At 36.3% G+C, this 23284-nt stretch overlaps 1 protein-coding gene and 1 long non-coding RNA gene across 2 annotated transcripts in view; both read left to right on the top strand.

The window, feature by feature from the left end:
- The window catches only part of NALF1 (NALCN channel auxiliary factor 1), a 443768-nt gene that overhangs the window by 141253 nt on the left and 279231 nt on the right, over positions 1–23284 (top strand). The window lies entirely within an intron of this gene.
- On the top strand, positions 12681–16829 carry LOC146444526 (uncharacterized). The gene is made up of 2 exons (XR_014851076.1): positions 12681–15859; positions 15991–16829. It is a non-coding gene; the product is annotated as an uncharacterized LOC146444526 (long non-coding RNA).

A 23284-nucleotide genomic window follows, 5' to 3' on the forward strand; every position in this document is an offset into this window, starting at 1 on the left:
AAACACAAACAACCCAAAACAAACCAAAAAACCACCAAAAAACCCCTCAAAAAAACCAAATCAAAAAGAAAAAGAAGGAAAATAAAAAGGAAGAGGAAAAGGAAGAAGAGGAAGGAAAAAGGAAAAGGAAAGGGAAAGGGAAAGAGAGAAAGAGAAAGGAAGAGAAAAACAAACATTTGGCTTACTGAGATGGCCTCACATTGTCTTCAAATTTCGTTTATCGCTTTAAGAATGAGCAGTATCATTTTATCATGTCTCTTCAGTCTGTTCTTTCCTCACTTTTGTTTGGAAACAATGTTTCAAGGAATTTTTAGTTGTTTTATTATTAAAGTAGAAACAGTTTCATCACTCTGAAACCCTAATATGATTCCATTTTGGACAGTTTTGTGGTTCTAACACTGTGTTATGTATGTGTGCAATTAGGCATCAAGACTAACTTCTGTGAATGAATTCTCGCACAATAAAAGCATGTTTAAATTAGATTTGATTTGGGGTTTCATTTGGTACCTCTAATGGAGATATATAAAATACTTCTAGCTTTAATGATTTTAAATTCTTTTGTTTTTTTTAATTATGGACAAATGATTTTTCTAAAATGCTTACTATTTATTTGGCGTTTGCTTAACCTACTGTTAGGATGTTTGTGTTTCAACACAATTGTTTTTAATTTCAATGTGCAGCTTGGGTAGATATGGGTGATGTAACATATATCTGTGTGATGCATACTTCCTACTCTGAGCAGATATTTCATGTCCTGTATGCCCAAAACGAGCTGAGATCCTCTGATAAGAACAGCCAAAATACCCTCTCTGGGACTATGCAGTTACAAGTGTATACAAATATCTTTATTCATAAGTACTTTGGTGACCTGTTCACTAGTGACCTGTGTGTAACTTTCTGTCTGTGTGTTTGTAAGTGTGTGGTATTTTTATAATGAGTATCATTTATTTCTCTGAAAAAAGTGTACATAGCAGCATATAACTTTATCCACCTGTGCTATGTACCAAGGAAAAATTATATCCACATTTTTGAAAATTCTTATTATTCAGTGGAAATTGAGTTTCAGAATAGAATAAGGAGCACTGTTGGCATAAAATGTGGAAATTTTCTATTTGTACATGCAAAGAAATCTTTCTAGTTAATCACAACAATGGATTTTTAAGTTTATTTTACAGCTGGTTTCTGGGCATGTGTTGCATCAACTTTGAGAACCATTCTATTTTTCTATCTGTAAAATAATTTTTCATGTATATTGAGTGTAGGTTTGGGAAATGGTCTTTCACAGCTTTTTTTCCCCTGGCTGCAGTTAATGAGAAAACATAAAGAGCTTCTTGATGTAAGCCCTAAAATTGTTAGTTTACTGACAAACCTGCTCAGAAATGCTCAGTTAGACTATTTTCTCTCTGACAAAAAGTATTTTATATGCAAACCTGAAACTGTGGAATCTTTTCATATCATTTTCTCTTCCCTTCCCTTTTCTAATTTTTTAAGAATAGTAGATTTTCATTTTCCAGTTATATCTGACACAGAAAATTAAATGAAATATAATTTGTCTGTGCCTGCTGTGCCGCAGTCATATTTCTTCCTGATTGCAATGATTTTGGTCTTGCAATGCACCAAAATGCTGTCTAGTCAACTTTCTTCTCTTCAAAGAGAATACAATGTTGTGAAACCATTAGACACATAAACTTCAGAAAATTAGTTGGGAATTCAGCTTTGTTCAGAGTCTGCTGAGCAGAGAAAAGATTGTGCATGGTGATACTGTTCAAACTCTGTTATGAACAAAAAAGAATGCAGGTTTCCTGGAGAGGTCAAATTTAAATTGCAAGCAAGCAAGCAATTTGTTATGATGTGAAATGCACAAACATAAGTCTTGGAAATGATAAATGCTGAACTATGTTTTCTTCTTAATAGGACAACATCAGTAGATTGGTTTAAAAAAAACACCAAAAAACTGCTTCAGTTGTGAAAACCAGATATATTTTAGTACAAACTAAATAGCTTTTATGAATATCTTCTGTCTTTCATAATTGCCATAGAAGTTCCATGAAATATTCTTGCTAACAAAAAAAGGAGAAACTGAATTAAATGGTTTGAAAATAGAAATGAAAGACCATGATTTTCAGATTTCGTTCTTTTTCCCCCTCTTTTCAGTCCCTAGTCTAGGAAATAGAACTTCTATGGATTTCCTGGATTGCAGACTTTCAGATCTATAATGCTGCTTTAAATTTAGGGTTACATTTTATTTCTCCTGCAAGAAAAAGCCCCAAAGCTATAAACATGCTGTTAGCTCTATCTCTTACAACAAAGGGCTCACCTGAAAATACCTCAATCTTTGCTATGATTCAGTAAAATAATTAAATATCAATGTTTATAGAATGCTACAATGTTTAAACAGATGCAGTTTTGCTGAGTGAAAACTGACATATGTAGCACTAACTTTTCAAAATAAAATATTTGAAAACTATGACTGCATGTCTTATGGTTTTACTGCTATTGTTTACAAGCATTACAGTAACACATGGCTCATCGAGGAGAAGTTGAACTGGACTGACAGCTCCTATCCAATACACCTTTACATCCATCTGTTTTCAGATAAGTTCTTATTTTCATGTTTGATGTTTAGGAAGTGAATAAAAATGAGGCTGAAAAAACAGAAATGCAGTTTATTCTTTTATATTCTTGTAATATTCTATTACAAGAAGTGTCATATTACAGGCTTAGAGCTGCATATTTTTCTGTATTTAAGTGTTGAGTGGAAAGCTGGGGAAAATACATCGGGTGCAGAAGAGAGTTAAATATTGTTTTAACTCATATACTGAAGAAAGTGAAAATATTACTTAAGTCGAGATCGGTCCTGCTAGGGTGAGTTACTTCATGACACCTTTCTTCTATATCACCTTTTTCCTGCCTGGATCTGTTTCTGCAAGACCTTGCACACATGAATGCTCTCGCTAAACATGACAGGATGGCTGGAAGACTTGGCAGACCTGGAGCCAAAACATGTCACAAATCCCCAGCACTGCAGTGAAACCAGCTGGGTGTCAGGGGACATCAGTAGTTCAGACCTTAAAGCCTCCTTCCATGTTGCTTTCATACTGTTTTATGTTTTTAAAATTATATTCTGTCACCCTCAAAACCAATGAACATTGCTTTCCTCTCTACCTACTTCAGCTTTCTTGCTCTGCCTTCTTTCTTTTTTTGGGGGGAATAAAAAATAGAAGAAACACTACCTTGAGTACAGTATCTGATACTCTATATATATATACAGCAAATAAGGCAGTAAAGGAAACTGAAATTTCTATGTTTTTAATGGGTTACACTGTGCTGGGAAGTCTGAAGGGCTTTGTCTCAAGCTGATCCCAGTGTGGCTATAATATGATTGTTTAGCAGTGCATGCTCAGTGAGCATTGTACTGTTCACACCACCAGGGCTTGTTTGGGTGTTGGTAGTAAAGATTAAAGATAATACCACGGTGTAATTGTTATAGAAGGTTAAAGCTATTATAAATAGAAGTCAATATTGATACTGTTTCATCCTTTATTAATATGGATGAGAATAGCCCCTCCCCAGAAAGTGGAAGTGTGAGATCAAGTCTCTGGCTCAAGATTCTCAGCGAAAGGTTCCAAGGAATCCAATAGCAAACACATGGAAAGAAAAAAACCAATTCCACAAAACCCACGAAGGCAAGTGATTTTTCAGGGGATAGAGTGAATTCAGAAGACTTGAGTTATATCAGATATAAAATATTGAATTGTTCTCTGATTTTGGTATCTGATTGGTATTTGATTAACATCATGCTCAATAACATATTACATTAGATTGGCAAGGGGAGAAAGCAATTATGTGTGATAATACAAAATAACATCTGGGGAGAAGGGATACTTAATTTTCCAAATTGTCCAGTGCAATGGAATGACAAAAGAAAGGCATTTCTAATAAACATTTATTTTTCATTTAATCTTTTTCATTTTTTAAATACTTTAGAAGAGATAGTCTGGCGTCACGTTAACTCCAGTGTTAAATATGTTTGTTTCTTCTGTGTCAATCAGAACATCTGTTTAAAATCCTTCTGTACTTTGTAGGTGATAGTGATTTTGCAGTACCAACAATGCAGGAGGAAATGAACTTGCCCATTCATATTGCCAGACTGTGATTTTCTTTTATTCTTTCCTTTTTCATATGTAATACTGCTGCAACATCAGTAATTTTACAGCAATTAGTTGACAATGTGTCTAACATGCCATTTTTCCAGTCATGAACCACACCTTGTTGTGCTGGTATTAAGCTTTTAGCTAACAAAACATTTAAGAGCTAGGAAAAGCAAGTAGCATCACAGAGAGTTTTTGTTTAAACAGTTCTCTGATTTGAGAACACCCTGTTGATGGATGAAAAATCTTGCTGTGCTAACTTTCGGTGACATGTCACTTTTTTCTCTCCCCTGTGTGAGAAGTGGACTTTATTTTTTTTTCCCATGAGATGTCCTACAAATGTTATCAGAATGGGTTTCTTAATGCAGTCACTTTGGGGAATATTGGCAGAAAAGCATATGTGCAGATACAGAACTATTAGGGGCAGAGTATGAAATCAATTCAAACTCTTTTTTAGAGAAGATTAATCATACAGTTTTTACACTGCACCAAACTTTCTTGTGCCGCACTTGCTGAGAAGCATTTAATATTGTGGTTTTGTATGGTTATGCATAACCTTAGCATTTCCACATCTTTCTGGAAAAAAAAATCTGTAGACTTTTTGGAGTCAAAGTATCTCCTGTTTTAAGATGACAGCCATGGCTGCAAGAGTCGTGGGGGTTTTGGGGCACATTTTTTAAATATTAAAAAATGCTGAAATTAATTGCATGAATGTCTTTGCATTAGTCCTCAAATGTTTTTCCTTCCTGAACGTGGTCAGTAACCAAAAAAACACACCTTTTCAAGGAAAAAAATGGTCTTACCTTACATAAAGTGATGTAACAGTGAAATCTCTATCACATTAAGTGCTTTATTGTTTTCATATTTGTTCAATGCTAAAAAAGAAAGGCTATGGGAAGGTTAAGATTACTGTCATGTTTTTACCTCAATTCCACTCCCTGAGACAAGGCCACAGATCATGCTATTTTTGTTAGAGCTGCTCCTTTGGTCTAGTCTGAGCACTGGTGACTGGTAATTGTGAATCTAGGGCAAGAGAAGCAGCAGCCAGGAAAAAACCAACATCTAAACAAACAAGGAAAACAAAACAAAAAGCAAAACAAACAACAACCAAAAAAAATTAGAAACCCACACAGACGCATACGCACACAAAAACAACCCCAACCAAAAAAACCAGCAAAAAACCTCAATGAATAATTCATGCATTCACTGTTCACTGTATGCAGAATCTCTGACTTTTAATAATACAGGAATGGTATAGTAGTGAACATGGTTGAGTCAGTTTGAGGTAGAAGAACTGTTACACTTTTTCTCACTTCACTGACTTTCATCCATAATGTGATCATAAACTTACCTCCATTATCATAGGCTGTCGATTTTTATGGGGGACAGAGGAAGTATTCTGTATAGAATTGGTGGTTGAAGTTCTCCTAAGTCTTAAACTTTCTTCACAGATGGCTTGAAACACCTGTCCAGTGTCATCATCTTTTTTTTTTTTCTTTTTTGGTAGGAATCCCTTTTTGAACATGTTTCTTTCCTGATTGCTGCCATCATTTCAGTCATTTATTTCCATTCTTTTTCTCTTATATCTCTTTCCTTGAACAGAAAATTAGGCTTTTCAAATTTCTTGTGACTAGGTATGATCCATTAGTATATTTTATTTCCCTTTCCATTCCCTTCTCCAGAAAATTATTCTCTGTGCACCCAAATCTTTGCATCTATTATGGTGAGAAAAAAAGTATCTTACAAGCCAAAGGGAAAAATAAGGTCCAAGTATATTAGCAAAACATGAATGTTATCCTTTATTTCCTACATCACCTTTATTTCCTACAATCTCAATCATGAGATTACAGAATAATTTAAGAGCATCAACCAGTGGCAGATTTATAAATTTTGTACTGTTTTGCTTTGTCTGTAGTGAATTCTGATGTTACTAAAACGTTTTACTATTCAACTGTGCAGTTGTGAGTGCAGAAGTGAAGAATTGGGTTTTCTTGCTACTTCACAAGGTCCCTTTGAAATAATTTGGAGTTTTGCATGAACAAGATGGGAGCAGCATGCATAATTGCTTTCATTTTCTTTACACATTGGCCATAGAGTTTAAAACAGTGTATATATATAAACGGAGAAAAAATAACACTTTGATATGAGTATGGAAATCTTTGCTCCATTTATATATGCACTGCATAAACAGCTTTTAAATATGCTATTATAATATGCAAGAGTTTATTTCTGTCTGTGATATTCCTGGGAGAATATCACAGATATTCCTGTGAGAGGGAAAGACGATCGGCTGCAAGGTGCAGTTGAGTGGGAGAAACAGTCTTGCAAATTACTGTGGGTAATGGGGAGGTGAGAACCATGTTCTTGTTGGTTAAGAATAACCTCCAACAAGCGCTCTTCAGCAATTTGGCAGCAGTTGAAGCAATTGTGTCAGCTTTCCAGGGGTCTGGCAGGGCCAACAGTAGAATTATGGATGTCTGTGCCTACAGTCAGCTCCTCTCGGTCTGTTGCCCATGTTGTAACGCATAGGTTAGACCTGAGTCAGCATTTATTGGCACATTGTATGAAATTCTGCAGTGTTAGTATCCAAGCTGGACTGGTCTTTTGCGCCGTGGGACTACTTTTCTGACTGGCAACTTTTGCTGAAATTTAAGTTGTAATTATCAATTAATTAATTGAAAATATCTTTCAACTTATGGATGTCCTGTTGAACTGGTGCATTCCTAATGAGTAGCAGTTCTGAGGCACAGTCTACAGCTGTCCATTACAAAGCCTGTGTTTTTAATACAGAAAGCTGGTTCTCAAAGCTTAGCTTCAAAAAGAATATAAGGGGTTTCTCCAAACTCTCACCTTGGGCCATAGTATTTTTTATGGAGCACTACTTAGTCCAGATCAGTTCATGATATTCCAGGGCAAGGAGGTTGCTTAGTATGGAGTCAATGTAATTTCCCATTTCATCATTCTTTCAGCATATTGGGGGTAAATAAATTAATAATCAATCAATCTTCTCCTTGCAGTTAGAGTCTATATACCTGTAAGAGGCTGAATATGCCTTACATGTAATAGAGTACATTACCAAAGAATGTTGTGTCTGAGAGAGCACTGTGTCAGTATTTAGTCAGTTTATGCAGGGTGCAGATTTAAGTTATGGTAACACCAATCCAGACCAGCAACAAACTTGTGTTAGCACTGGTACTGGTTTTAACCCTAAAAACATACTAGTTATACACCATTGTTTTGAAATGATTGTAAAAGTGGCATTTACAATATATAATGTAGGAATAGCCATACTGCAATATTGCTCAATCGTTGCTGTTTTTACGTCAGTTCTGACTCATGAAACCATTCCAATGCTGCAGTCTTGCCATATTGCATCTTATTACATCAAGTGCCAAGAGCAATAACATAAAACCTTTGTTTTTCCTACACGCTCCATTTAATCTCTAAAAGCAGGACTCAGCTCAGTGGAGTGTGTACATATACCAGCATCACACCAGTCCCATTCTGGAACCATAGCAGCCTTCACTCATAAATTTCTAGACCACAGCAACGCAAGTGAAGCATATAGGTGAAAACTATGAGATACTTTAGTATCTAGTAAATCCAACAGTCAGTATGTGTAGCATTTGCAGTAAACCTCTTCTAGATGGTTGTATATTAAAGCTACATGCTCTAAAGAGATTTAGCCTTGTCTTGGCACCAGCTGAAAGGATAGGATATAATGTGTGCAGAAGTTTATATTGCATTTCAGTAAGCTGATTCATTTCTTATTAGTTCTGGGCGAGTGTATGTGGGGGAGGAAGTAAAAAGGAGGGTGCACTTAGTTCCAAGAATATAAATTTTAAAAAAGTCAAACTGTAAACATGGTATTTGAGTACAAATATAGACTGTCATATTTTCAACTACACTCTTACAGTAATTAGCACTTTTTGAAAGTGTATTATTTGCCTCCAGAAGGGGAAAATATGGCTTTACTGGAGCTGCATGTAAACAGCTTCAAGTGCAAGTTGACATGATTTTTCCAAATAAAAAAATCTAGAATAGACTGAGACCCAACAGTGCTTGACACAGAAAAGCTACTGTTGATGCATACATAATACATTTCTGGAAAGCTAAGAAAACCAGTGAAAAGCAAGCTAAGACAGGACTGTGGGTTGCCTAACTTTAGAAAATTACTGTCCAGTGGGCTAGACTCTCCTAAAAATGGTCATTTCAGAAGAGCAGACATTTTGAAAGGGTAATGGATCACTTCCCAATGACAGGCCTACTTTGGAGATAACTCAAGTAAAATGTACATCACTCCAAATGACCCTCATATCTATTTTCCATCCATTGCTAACATCTTCTGGTAAACCAACTATAATCTTTTGTTATAGAAGCTCACCTTTTCAACAGTTAGTATACCAAACTTAGAAAATAAATTTCTTTCTTCCCATGTCCCAAATTTGTGTTGCCAGTGCAAATTTGATATAATGACCTTCATGTGCTAGCAGGAAAGAGCTTGCAAAATGGCATACATGACAACAGTCATTCACAACTGAGTAGAATTAAAGGCAATAGTCATTCTTCATGGTACCTGTGGCTGGAGTAACATGTGGCTGTCAGGAAGAAGAATGTAATATATTTGTTATTTGTTTTTAAACTTTCTTAACCCCATGTCCCATCTGTAGTTTTAAATAATTGTACTTATTTTCTTTCACTTTTACAATGGTAGGCACTAGTTTGCCATGGCATATAAAATTCTGTGTGGTTTTCATTTGTGGTCTCTCAAAGCAGTATTCCATCTTCAGTGGGCACTTGCATGTTGTTCAGGTTTCTTATGAGTGAGCCTAATAAGTCATCTACCAACTTTTCTTGACAAAGAAAATCCACTTTTAGTCTGCACAACTCCAGTTTTACCCATTGTTGGTTGACATTGTAAGCATGAGGAAGGCTGGAAAATATGGAAACAATAAAAATACTGGAGTAAAAAGAAAAATCTTCATTTTTTTTCAAATATCATCAAGTCTGAGATAAGAATTAAAATCAAGCACAGTAGAGTTGGTGCCTATCGTTTAAGTTTTTCAGCCTTATAGAGACAGTTTCTAATTTCCCAGCTGCATGTGCTCACTGTAGTTCAAGCATTATTCAACATTTACATCCAGTAATAAAATATGATCCTAGCAACCTCATAAAGAAAAACTCCCTGCCCTTTTCTAAATCCTATGTTATAAGTCAGCATTTCTTTAGTTCATCAGAGTGCTGTAAAGGAGAGAAGCTGTATGACTTGCCTTTCTAGGAAAAAAAACACAAAGCCCTGAGAGATTTATATGTTTGCCTCCTCAGATAAATTTTCAGGATGAGTTTTCTGTATATCTATTAGCAGCCTTGTAGCCTTACAAGTTAAAAAAAAAAAAAAAACTGAGTTGACATTGATGACATTCTTGGAAAGAATAAAGTAATTGAGCCCTAAAAGCAAAAGATGGTGAAGTTTTGTGATGGGTGACAATCAGTTGCTTAAACCATGCAAGAAACAATGATGAGAGGAGGGAAAATTTACTCAATAATCCTGTTGAAAAGAAAACATAGAGGAAAAAGATATCATTTCCTCAAAGGAAGAAAAAAATAATTTCTCCAAGAATGTACGTAATGTTGGAGGCCTGCTACTCTCAAAAAGCTTTCACATATGCTTTTCTAAGTTAGGAAACTGTTTTCCACTTGAGGATTATGCATTCTTGCTTATGAATGTTACTCAAATGGCGGGGCAGTATTTTTTTTATTTACTCAATATTAAAAAAAAATTATAAATGTAAAAATCTCACCATTATCAAGACAGCTAAAGAGAATAAAATTTTATCATATCATTCAGTAAAAAAAAAGTGCAAGCCTACAGTAACTTCAGTACTTTATATGCTGCATGCTGTGCATCTGGTTACGGATATTTTTTAACCTCTAACAAATGCAAAAACCCTGCCTATCAAGGCTCAACAATGCATTGCCTCAATTGATGTTGACCACAAGGTAAAAAATTCAGTATTTATTGTCAAACGAGACACTGTGGTGTGAGAAAGGTAGCAGGGGAGTTGCAGAAAAGAAGTTGAAAAGAAAGCAAAACCAGAAATCTGTTAAAAATCATTGAGACGAAGCCTCTCTGTTCTTGAAGATGATGTACTGTACTTTCTGTTATACAATACAAAGGAAAGTGATTATAGGAAATTGGCTGTAAAAACACAGACCAGTAACATTTTGTTCTTGTTTTCTTGTGGGGTAAAATGCATTGCGGGCTCTGGGGACTTGAAAGGAAGTACAGTGGGGGAGATCTGCAGGAAGACGTGGTTGAGAGATGAGTTTCCAACCTGCTAAAGAAAATATAAAATGAGCAAACCTAAAAATAGAAATGTGAAGAAACGAGCAAGATGCACAACGGGAGAACCGAAGACGATGTACAACCAGTTAAGCTTCTTTCAGAAAAAAAGGACAAGAAGCAGTGTCAGATTGGGATGATTATTCAAATACACATCTTTTCTCACATTTTTATTCTTCGCATTACTAAGTGTGTTTCTTCTTTTTTTGTAGAAATTTTTAGGAATAAAATGTATGTTCCAATTTTAGGGTCTCTATATCTGGCAGTGCGCAAGAAACATGAAATGTCAATAAATTCCTTTGTTACACTGAAGTTGCTCAAAGAAATAAATTTTGAAAGTAACTGATGAGATAGAAAATTAGCTATCATGTCCCCTTTAACTGATGGGAAAAAATATGAAATGGATATTGGATCTCATTTTAGGGCAGAGAGAAACTTTAACTGAAAAATTATGTTAGAACTTTAGAGAATAATAGTGCTGCTAAAGCTGCCAAGAGCACAACTTCTCATAGGATCATACATGGTCTCCTAAAATCCTGGCCTGTCTGAATAAAGGTACATGATATCAAGTCCTTCACAATCTTCTTAAAAAAAACCCCAAATCTTTGGTTTTGCAGAAAAGGACATATAGTTGAGACAGTTCACTGAAGAGTGACTGAGATTATTAAGGTCTGGAGCATCTCTCCAATGAGAAAAGGCTCAGAGAGCTGGCACGGTTCAGCCTTGGAAGAGAAGGCTCTAGGGGATGTTATTAATGTACATAAATACATGAAAGGAGGGTGCAGAGGACAGACCCAGGCTCTTTCAGTGGTGCCCAGTGGCAGGACCAGAGGCAGTGGCCAAATGAAACACAGGAGATTCCCCCAGAACATCAGAAAACCTTTTTTCACTGTAAGTGTGACTGAGTGCTGGCACAGGCTGCCCAGAAAAGTTGTGGAATCTATCCCTGGAGATATTCAAAAGCCAGCTGAACATGATTCTGGTCTACTTACTCTGGGTGGCTGGGCTTGAGCAGGAGGGTTGGACCACATAACCTCCAGAGGTCCCTTTCAACCTCAGTATTTTCCAGTTCTGTGGTTCTTCAGTTGGTTGATAAGACTGAGGTTGTTCTTACTGTTTTGGTTCAACTGCAAGTATCTTTTCAAGGTGCTTGTTAAAATAACTTTTTTTTTTCTCATTCTATTCAAGGAATTCCTTTCTTCCTTCTTTGAGTCTCAGAATAATACCTTCTTCCTTTTAATTTCCTCAACTCCTTTTGTATGCTCCCTGCTACTCTATGTTGTACGGACAGGATTACAGCAAACTGCTACATTTACATATTCAATATCAATTTCTAAATTTTTTTAAAAAGCTACAATAGCAAAATTGCAAAACTTCTTGAATTATAAAGATGCAAAATGTTTCATATTTACCATCTTTCAAATCAATAATTTGTAGCTCAAATCAAGTTTATGCCTAGTAGCACGATTAATCAATGATAAATTTGCTCCTTCCTAACAGAAAAGTGAATGCATGTGAAATACTGCACAAATACAAAGCTACAGAAACACAAGTATATTAAAGATACATGACTGAAATTGTATGTATGTTGTACCCAACTTGCAAGAACTTTTTTTTTTTTCAGTTAATTTTCTTACCAGTTCTGCTGAAATACAGAATTTGCCTTTTTATCTGCAGAAAAGTTCAGGCTAAAGCCCATGTTTCTCTTTCTTGAAAAGGAAAACACTGACACTTCCAACTATGAAATTAAGCAGTTTGCCATTCAAATTAATAATTCAAAATTGATAGCTAAGGCTCTATTTGTTCTGAACAGACAAAGAGGAAACAGCAGTAAAATTATTACAATATAGAAACAATGGAAAGATAAATATTGTATGAATACCTTTTTCAAACATCTGGCTATTTTAAAAGGAAATTTACCCAGTAAGGGACATAGGCTTCTTGTCTTAATAGTTCCAAGTTATTTAACAAAGAGAGACTGTCAACAATACAATTACTTTCTTACAAAATAATAGCTAGATAATAGAAAATAAAAAAAAAACCTTCTCAGGGTTGATGAAGTTATATTTATCGTCATAAAATCACATTTTTAATATCAATTTATATTTCAGATGCACAGGACTTGTTTTTCCTTTTATATGTAATCTGCTGTCAACTTTCTACAGTAAGCATCTGCAGTTCCTTTTGGCTGGCTAATATAAAAAAGAATTGTTAATACACTTTTAAAGGGTTGACCCTTCAATAAATTGAAGGGTCCTTAGGAAGAAATGTCCATATTCCTATTGTTTCAAGATTGTGGATCTCTAAGAGTTTTCACATCTTTCTCTGGCCTTTATTGTTTGTGCTGTTATCTAAATTTGGAGAATAAAAACTTCAAAACAACCCAGATATTTATTTCATGCTTTTTTTAACTTTGGACATAGGTAATGGAGGTCTGGTACAAAACAAATGGAATGAGCCTACTTCATATAACCATATGAATTCTGGAATCCTCTGGTTTCACTGCCCTGTCAGAGCAGGGCTTCTCCAGACACTGCACCACCTCCTTGTGTTTTTCTCCATCTGAGCCTTGGAAAGATTAAAATTTCACAATGCCTGTTCCAGTTGCACACTACTGTATTAGTGAAAAAGTTTTTCCTAAAATGTCATTTGACTATTGTGCTTTCTTGTACTGCTTGCTGTCATTTATGTCTCTGCTGCTCAAGTAGGCTGTTCTGACTATCTCATGAGCTCTTTGTCAGGATAAATGAGTTCTTAGTTTCCCCTCTTAGGTCTTCTTGCTATCTCTCTAACCCTTCCCTGGACTCTGATCTTTGGACAGCCTTCTTGAGCTTGGATGGCCCAGAACACAACATAGTTTGTAATTCTCAACTAAATTGCAATCTTGACTTTTAACACTTAGGCTTACTTGAAGGACAATATATTATTTGGAGGCAGGTCATGCAGTTTTAACAAAATGTGTAACAGATGTGAAAATCCTTGGTGAAATGAACATTTTCCGGTTGCTTTGTACAGTAATATTTAAAAGAAGCCAGATACTTTTTCGTGTGAATGATTCAGGTGGACAAATTCAAAAATTATGGGGCCTGTGATGTGCTGTTTCTAAATACTGATAAGTGTCTCAATTTGGAAGTGCATTTTCATACATATTTTAGCTAAAACACCTCTGAATTTTCATGCAGGAGAATTAAACAGTGCATGTCAGAATCTTAAAAGAAAAGTGTTTTTAGCCTTTTTGGAATTATTTCAAAGCATATTTCATCTTAACCACCTACTTTTTTATAATCTAGGTAAACATTAGCTTTCTTTTCATCCTTATTTTTAGCTAGTGTATTGCTTGTTTGACTGTGAGAAGGAGTGCTTGCTTTGGTTTCTCCTGAGGCTGATTTCAAGCCATGTTACTAGAATTCATTGCTCAAAGTTTACTCATAGACTGCTCAGATAATATGGTTATGTGATGAATGTATGCCATCAAAGTTATATTAAAAATATGATGGAGGGAGAAAGACAGCAGAACACACTGTTGTGATTTTTTTCAAGATCCATGCATGAAATCCCTGCTGCTCTACTAATATTCCTACTTCAACATTTTTCTACTGAGCTAAAAGTAAGAATCCAACACATGCTAAAGAGGTTGAAGAAGTAGTGTTTTTACTGAACTTTACCAGTTAATTCAGAACATGAAGCAGTGGTATAAAGATTTTGCATAAGAGAACATGTTCACATTCCTACTTGCCTCAGCTACATTTTACTGATGGAAGTGATTCCATGCATCGCTGATTAGGTTCTATATTTGATATCATGCCCACTTTTATTCACGTTACCAAACCAGAATGTGTGTGCTGAGTCTTAAGCAGTGAGTCATTGCTGCCTTGAACTTAGCTGCCTTGTAAGTCCTGAGATTGCCTTAAAGGCTGCAGTGGGTAGTCTAAATTGGGTCACACATAATCTATTTTGATTTGAAGTACTTGGATAGGGACCCTCAGTGATAGTAAGTTTGATCGGCATCAATAACTTGACCAGTACGAAAGGACTTCGGGAATATATTATCATGTCTAGGAAACTTTGCTACCTAAAGAAATGTTGAGGGGAAATTGTAATAGATTGTTTCATCAAAACAAGTGGTATATGATTGTTCCCCAAAAAGACCTGAGGGCCTTTTGAATAAGAAAATAATTGTTGGATCTTGAACACTGAGCCTAGGCAGGCTTAGGGCAAAGGAAACAAGTATATTTTCAGGAAAATTCATCCAGCAGTATGATTTCGCAGTTGGTACTAGTGGTATCACCTATTTTTAATGTGTGATGTTACTTTGCTATCTGAAAAATACTGCTGGAATTACTATTCAGTTCTTAGACCAAAGCCTCTCATTCTCTCTCCCTAAAAGACACAGAGGAAGAGACAAACATTATACTTTTATGCAAGAAAGCATCAAGCAGAAATTGTTTCAGTGATCATCTGTTATATGCATTACTAATGGTAAATATTAATAAATTCAGAATATATGATAAAAGTCCATACCAAGTGGTAGGCTGAAAGCCAATCATTTCAGTTTTAGATCTTCTGGAAGAATATGATAATCAGCCTTGTCATGGTTTCATCCCAGCCAGCAGCCAAGCCCCATGCAGCCACTTCTCACTCCTCCACCAGCAGGATCAGGGAGACAATCGGAAGGGTAAATGCTAGAAAACTTGTGGGTTGAGATAAAAACTGTTTAATAGGAAAACCAAAAGCCATTCACACAAGCAAAGCAAAACAAGGAATTAATTCAGTGCTTCCCATGGGCAGGCAGGTGTTCAACCATCTCCAGGAGAGCAGGGTTCCATCATGTGCAATGGTGACTTGGAAAGACAAGCACCATCACTCCAGGCATTCTCCCCTTCCTCCTTCTCCCCCACACTGTACATAATGAGCATGATGTCTGGAATATCCCTTTGGTCAGTTGGGGTCATCTGTCCTGGCTGTGTCTCCTCCCAACCTCCCATGCACCCCCAACTTCCTCATCAGTGTGGCTGTGCAAAAAGCAGAAAAGGCCTTAGCTCCGTGTAAGCCCTGCTCAGCAATACAAAACCATACCTATATTTTCAACTCTGTGTTCAGCACAAAACAAAATTCTAGCCCCATATTAGCCACTGTGGAGAAAATTAGCTCTACCTCAGCTGAAACCAGCGCAAGCCTTTACCACAAATCCCTGGTGCTGCTTGGAAGTTCTTTAAAGAGTAGTTATTAGTCATCAGCTTCATCTTTAAATCCATTTTCAGCATCTACCTTGGAGATGCTCTTTGCCCTTCTGTGTTCTCTGAAGTAGCCAGGCAGAGCGCACGATCCTGCTCCTTACTGGTGAAGACTTCTCCTGGCTTCAGAAGTAAGTTCTGTCTGTATCCAGCAAGCAGCATCTTTTATATAAATTTGTAAATACTGAATAGAAAAAAGATTAAAAAGTGAAGCTGTGGGATTTTATCATCTAAAAAATGTGTTATTTGTTTTAATTTACAGGACTCTTCATCTGCCGATTCTGTATCTGTCAGCAAACATTCTCCTGTAAGCCACAGTCGTGTGCTGTCTCTAGAGAGTCGCTGGACATAAGGCTTGAGCAGTTCGAAAGAAAAAAACATGAGGCAACAACTGTTCTTTGTAAAGCTCAGTAAAACAGAGAAAGCCTTGAAGCAGGAACTTCTGTTTCTCAAGTTATTTTCCTTCATCAGCATCCACCCAGTTTGTCTCAAGCAGAGGTGTGTGTGGCTTCCAGTTTTCTGAGACAAGCAGGTATTATACGTAGATGCTTAGAGGATGTACCCGAAGGAGAACATGCCCTGCCTGACATAATGGACTTGAACTGATGATAAAAGGACATCAAAATTCAACTTGCAGAGAAGAAGAAAAGCCAGTTCCAAACTCTGGAGAAATTATGTGACTTTCTTCCAATTCTTATCAAAATTTATCTCTGCAAGGAATTATGTGAGAATGAAGCTTTCAGAGGAGTATCTCAGGTCAGTGAAGAAACAGTCAAACCCAATGAATTACCATTCAAGTTAACTTCATGTTTTTACCCATGAATTTTGGGGGTCAGGGGTTTTAGCTCACTTGGAAAAAATCAAAAATAAAATCTTTTTTTTTTTAATCAGAGAATCTTGCATATTCCAAGGGGAATTATATTTCTTGGCCAATCCTATGAGGACTGCTGCGAGTGTTTCTCATAGCTGACTCCTTTAAAAAAAAAAAAAGGAAATGGCATGGAACTCATGATGATGGTTCATGTAATTTTGCACATTTTATTCTGATACTCCTTTTGTAATGTTATTTCAAAAGCCATAATAAAAATTTTCCTTTAATTATGACTTCTATGAGTTGATGTTATTCTATTAAGCCCACCATAGGTGTAAAAAACATAATCTCCCTTCCTTTCAGTAACTCAGAGTTTTCCTTTAGCTGCTCTTTTTTCATGCTCCTCTTTCCACTTCTCCTACGGTATCCCAAAAGAATAGTATCTGTATTTAAAGCACAATGAATATTAAGCAGCAGATAAAAATTAGCAATCACAGGATAAACCTTAATGAATTTATTGGGAGGCATATGTATCACAGAAGTAATCACTTGTATAGGAAATATATGTGTGTGTATATATATGTGTGTGTGTGTGTGTGCAGAAAGAGAGAGAAACTTTGCATGTTGATCTGTTGGAAGGAAGAGGTAGGAAACAAGGAAGATTCAGGAGAATCTTTCAGTTTCATAGGTAAACTCTAATGTTCAAACCTCTATCCTAGTGATAAAGCCTCATAGGGCCAAAAAAAAAAAAAAGACGAGGCAGAAATTTTCTTCAAAGCTTCTTACCAGACTCTCAACAGCCATAATGGTGCTATTAGACATAGTCAATCTCATTTACGTTGTGTGACAGGATGGTTACAGAGAGAAAACAGATAACATTCTCCTGTGTTGAGGCTGGGTTTTCATTTTAGTTTATTTTGTTTGTACTAGTGTTAGAGAACCTAAGATATGTACTTCTCATGACAATAAAAGGTACAAAATAAAGCTTACTCCCTTTACAAGTAACAAAAACTGTTTTGCTGTCCTCCTTATGTAAATACAATGTAAATTATCAGTGGTAAGAAAAACATCTTACAGTACACTAGTATCCATAAAATTCAAGATGCTTAATGGAATGCTGTCCCTCTAATTTAAAAAAAAAATTGTGAACTTTTGCTTTTTCTACAAAGCCCCTTGTTATCTGTTGTCTTTGCCTGAAATTTGTGAAAGTGCAAAGTCAGTAGGGTACTGATTTATGAGGAAGGAATATAAATCCAGGAAAACATTGTCTTTGTAAATAAAACATTATTCTGGGGGGAAAAAAAGGTAAAAAATTAAGATATGTAAACCCTTATGAGTTTATGTTTATTATTTTATTTGGGGAATAGAAAACACTTTATGCTGAAAGCTCAGGATAAAAAACAAACTACTCTTTTAGATGTAAAAATGCTAGGAGAATATTTAAAGTGCTTAGAAAGTAGGGAATTTCCACTTAATGGAGGTTACTTTAGAGATAAATACTAACTTACTAAAAGTCACACTTACAATTATTGCAACTGGGAGGACTGCAAGTGTATTTCAAAATTCATGGATCAATAATGGAATTCCCAACCTGACAAGTTGCAGTTCTACAAGGAAGCAGAGCATCACTTTTGTGCTGCTGAGGCTCAAAGTATGAAGGCACCAGCAGTGTAAAACAGTAGTTTGCTTCTCCACTGATAGGAAATCTAGAAAGGATAATCTAATCAGGATAGCATGGCATATCACACTGGTACTGTGGAAGAAATAAAGCAAAGGTGAAAAAAGGGGAGGGGTGTGTGACAAAACAACCAGAGCAGAGATGTGAGCTTTTGAAAGACTTAGTGAAGAACTAATTGATGGTAACAGATGCACTGAGATGTGTCAGAAACATGAAACGTCAGTGAAGTGTAGGGTCAGTGTTCTTTCATATCTGTTGCTGAACCATGTATTGTATCTCTATTTACTCAATCAATGTTTAGAATTAAATGAAAAACACTAGTTTTGAATTTAGCTTATGTTTGATTGATGGCTAAAAGTTTGGGTGACCTTTTTAACCTAGTTGTTCTTTTTCTGTCCCTTCCATGTGTAGGACCTGATTGCAGCCTTGAAAGGCTAGAAAAATTTGATGTGAATCAATTTTAAAGGAGAATAAGCCTGCTGCAGTGTCCTAGAAAAGTGTCTCCACATTTCTTTATGTGGGTCTTGTCAGCCTACCTTAAAGCACTTTCTTTTCTTCAACAGCGTGATCTAATAAACATGCTTTGACTCTTTCTGATGCCTTTGGGAATTACAGCTGACTGAGTGTGCACTCAGCTAAAGAGAGAGGGCGAGAGTCTTCATTCAGAATAAACATTTGCTTCATGTTTTATTTGTCATCCTTAACTGATTACCACATTATTTAGTGGGATGAAAGCACTGAGATAACTTAAGTGTAAAGTGAGTTTATTTCCTCAGTTTTGAGGAAATAGAGTTTATTTTGTGGGTTTTCTTTTGTTTAGTGGCAAAAATCGTATTCTTAGCTACAAGTTCAAATCAAGTGTACCTTGACTTGTGTAAGGCAATTGACATGGTCCAGCACAGCACCCTTGTCACTGAACTGGGGAGATTCTGATGAATGAGCTATTTTATGGATAAGGTATTGCCTGGATGGCCACATCCAACAAAATGCAGTCAACGGCTCAGTGTCCATATGGAGACCAATAACAAGCAGAGTGCCTTAGGGGTCAATGCTGGGACCAGAACTGTTCAGTATCTTTATTAATGACACGGAGAGTGGGATTGAGTGCGCCCTCAGCTAGTTTGTGGATTTACCAAACTGAGTGGTGCTGTGAACACACTGAAGAGAATGCATGCGTCCAGGGAGACCTTGACAGGCTTGAGGTGTGAGCCTGTTTGAATCTCGTGAAGTTCAAACAGACCAAGTGCAGGGTAAACCCCAGTATCAATACAGCCTGCATGAATAAATCGATGGAGAGCAGCCTGGAGAACTTGGTGCAGGGGGAGTATGACCTGGCAATGTGCAGTGGCACTCCAGAAAGTCCATTGTATCCTGGGCTGCATCAAAAGAGGTGTGACCAGCAGGCCAAGGGAGGGGATTCTGCCCCTCTCTCTGTTGTGAGACTCCACTTGGAGTGCTGCATTCAGCACTCATTTGAAGCCAGTGGATCTAAAGAAAAGCTGGGGGTTGGTGTTGCAGATCTCTTTCATATACTCCATGGAAAAGGAAAAAAGATCCAAAATTTTACACAGTGGAGTGCACAATGGTGTGATGGAGAGGTAGAGTTAGAGCTCCTCAGCCTGTTTCAAAGTAGCAGGTCAGTTCAATAAATCTTACTGGATTTCCTTGGGAATTTTTTATATTTCAGTATAGTTTCATTTTTGTTTGCACAACAATAGTGCTACTGCTGTGAATGCTATTCACAGGACTAGAAAGAAAAAGAGTATTGTAAGGAAGCATTTCAGCGAGTGTTATATTCATGAAAGTTGGGATGGTTTTGTTTGTTTATTTGGGAAAATAGCTACACCTGACCTAATATATGCATGAAATCTCCATCTTTTCAACATCCCATATATTTCATATGATTTCTGCATATGCCTAGAATGTTGAATTAATGGAAAATGTTCAATAAACAGAGTTGTTAGTTGATAACAAGAATAGTAAATATAAGTATGGAAAAATTCTAAAGTGAAATAGGATGCTAGAGAGGAAATGCGTAATAAAGTTTGAACTGCAGGCAAGTAGATTTTATCTCTGTTCCTCTCTACTACTTGGATATTACCTTTTTAATACCTTTTCCCCCCACCCCAATATGGTTATACACAGACATAGTGTTTGCTTATAAAAGTAATAAAAGAGCATATTAACAATCACACAAGCTGTGTTTTGATTTTTAATTTTTTTTAATGGAAATTTTAAGTTAAATTTTTACCAATAAATCAAAGGTGAGAAATTTAGATAAAAAAATTTTTTAGCTTTTTCCAATGGACAAATTTAAGAAGTTTAATTTTAGCAATCAAGAAAAGAAGAAAATGTGACAATAATTAAAAGTATAAATTTAAATGCTTCAATAAAATCTACTAGAAAGAACTAATTTGGTTGCCATTTCACTGCAGAAAATCACTTTATGCATGTAATGTATGAATGGAAAATCAATTTACTAATTGTACAACTTAATTAACTTTCCTGTAAGCATCTTTTCATATATGCATCAGCTGTCTAAATAGTAGTTGAAGATGGGAATTTTTTTTTTTAACAGCTCTTCAATATTTTCTTGCTGGCTTCTGAGGAGCAGACTTAGAAAAAACATGATTCAGGAATTGGGCAAGAGTGTTGCAGGCCTTAAGCTGGCAAGTGTGTATGTTTGCATTTAATTCTCTGCATGTGGGGAGCTCTGTTACACTGCAAATCCTGTTTAAGTGTGGAAAGCTAATCACAGTCCTGTACGTGTGAAGGAATTAGACCTTGTTTTCCCACTGAGGTTAAATTCTACATTTTTCTCTGCTAACTCACGTTTTATTAGCTTTGAAATATTTTAGATTAAGCTTTGCCTCAGGCATGTGGTAAGCAAGGTGATTTACCTTCCTTTATTTGTCATTGAAGCAGTGGAGGGAAATAATGTATGATCTAGAAGCTATCTTGCTGCTTAATAGCTTGGCAAGGTTATGCAATATGTAAACGACCCAAAAGTAGACAAGTTTTTCCATGCAGCTGTATATATACATATTTACTTTTTTCTTATTTACTTTCCATTTAAGAATTCAAACCTCTAAAAGGTCATTATTCTATGCCTGATTCCAAGGTCCACAGTGATGAACTTCAAGTAAAATTATTTTGCTAGGTCAACTGCATCATCTCTGTTTAGAGCACCAGTCTCAGCTATTCTCAGAATTTCTTTGGTCTTGAGAAACCTCTTGAATACCTTATTTTCTGACTTTTTGACTCTCTCATCCAGGATTTGGCTTTTAAAACAGAAATGAAATAACCTGTATCCAGCAATCATTTCTCAATCTCTTAATGATTTTCTTTAGAGACAAATTCTGCCTGTTAGAAAAAAAACTTCTATCTCCTGACACCTGATAAAAAGAGATTTGGTTTTCCATTGCTTCTATGCAGTCTGAGTTTTAATGTGTTAACAGATCTCCTGACAGATACAGAATTGGCAGATGAATAGCACTGTAAATTAAAACATGGTGTCTAACAGTTTTGGGCTTTGTATTTTTTTCTTTTTGATCCAAGCTAGACTTTTGTTAGGTGAAGTTCATGATCATGTAGTTTCGCCTTGAGATATTGAGATGGTATTGGAGTCCTCCAATATTTTCCAAGTAAATAAAGAGAGTTAGGGCACCTCCACCCTGGAGATCAAGTGTAGAAAGTCTTGCTGTAAAAATACAGGTTTGATGGGAGCTGTTGGATTGTTTCCATGACTTTCCCACACAACAGCCTCTGCTCTTATTTCCTTCTGACATCTCAGACAAAGCATACTTAAAGTGGCAGCAAAATGATTCTCTAGTAATTTAAAAATAGACTCTATTCATATTGGAGAATCTTCCTTAGACTTATTCTGTCATGAAATACTTTATTTCTTTTTGTTGAAAAAGCTGTGCCTCAGCCTTGTTTAAGGGAAGTGCTCTCATGAAGGCAAGGTATGTTTCACAGGGCATGCAGACGTCTCTAAATACACTTTTATGACCAAATATTTTCAGGGAGAGAGTGCTGTACCTCTGTGCTACTCTTTAACAACTTGTGAGGAAATGTTTCAGTAAATAAAGACATTTTCTCAGTGGTCACTGAAATCCCAAAACCTGGAACTGATGAAATGCTCCATTAATTTCTGTAGTGTCAAAATGAACAGGAATGAAACAAGATTAAAAACTTGTGGAAAGTAACAGTTTGATAGAGATATGAGTACTTGCTCTTTTCAGCAATGGGCTAGCACAGTACTGGGTGGATGGATGGCAAAGAAGGAAGCTTTTTTGGCATGATGTATTTCCCATAAATCTCTCCAGTCCCTTATCCATATAAGTATCAAATCAATTACTCACATTACATAAAATTAGCTTCAGCATGGAATCAACCTTGTTAATTTTAGCTTCTTATGCTTATGATTTTGACTTTTAAATAATATTAAGTAATCAAATTATAATGCACTGAAAAATTCATATGTCAGTGTATCCTCTGAGTCTGTTCTGGTGATATTTTAATTAAGAAATTATCATAATTCATTAGTAGAATAGCCAAGATATTGCCAGCAGTCCTTTAGAACCTTTAAAAGTCTGTGTCAGCTTTTGGGAGCACAGATATTGGATGAGCTTTCTTTTGGGGAAACCTGGAAGATTTACTACTAAATCAGACCAGAACACTTTTTCTGTAAAATTTTATTTTATTAAAATATCAAATATTTTCAGGCTGAAAGGTACATCAGGATGTCCCTCATGCACCCATGCTCCAAGAAGAGCCAGCTGTGAGGTCAGACCAGGTTGCTTGGGACTTTGCCCAGATGGGCATTGAAACCCTTCATGAAGCAGAGCCTGCCATACCTGGGCAATCTGTCTCTGCCTGCTCTCTGCCCTGCCTGTCCTCATGGAGAAAGGCTTCAGCACCCAGCCTGAACTTCTCACTTCAGTTCATGCCTGCTGTACCTTGCCATGCCACTCACAGCTCAGAAAAGCCCATCTGCCCCTCTACATCCCCTGCCAGTAGGCACTGGAGTGTCCATGGTGTCCCCCTGAAGTTGTCTTTGCTCCA

This window comes from Lichenostomus cassidix, chromosome 1 (assembly GCF_008360975.1).
Source record: "Lichenostomus cassidix isolate B80296 chromosome 1, HeHo_3.0, whole genome shotgun sequence".
Taxonomy (NCBI): domain Eukaryota; kingdom Metazoa; phylum Chordata; class Aves; order Passeriformes; family Meliphagidae; genus Lichenostomus; species Lichenostomus cassidix.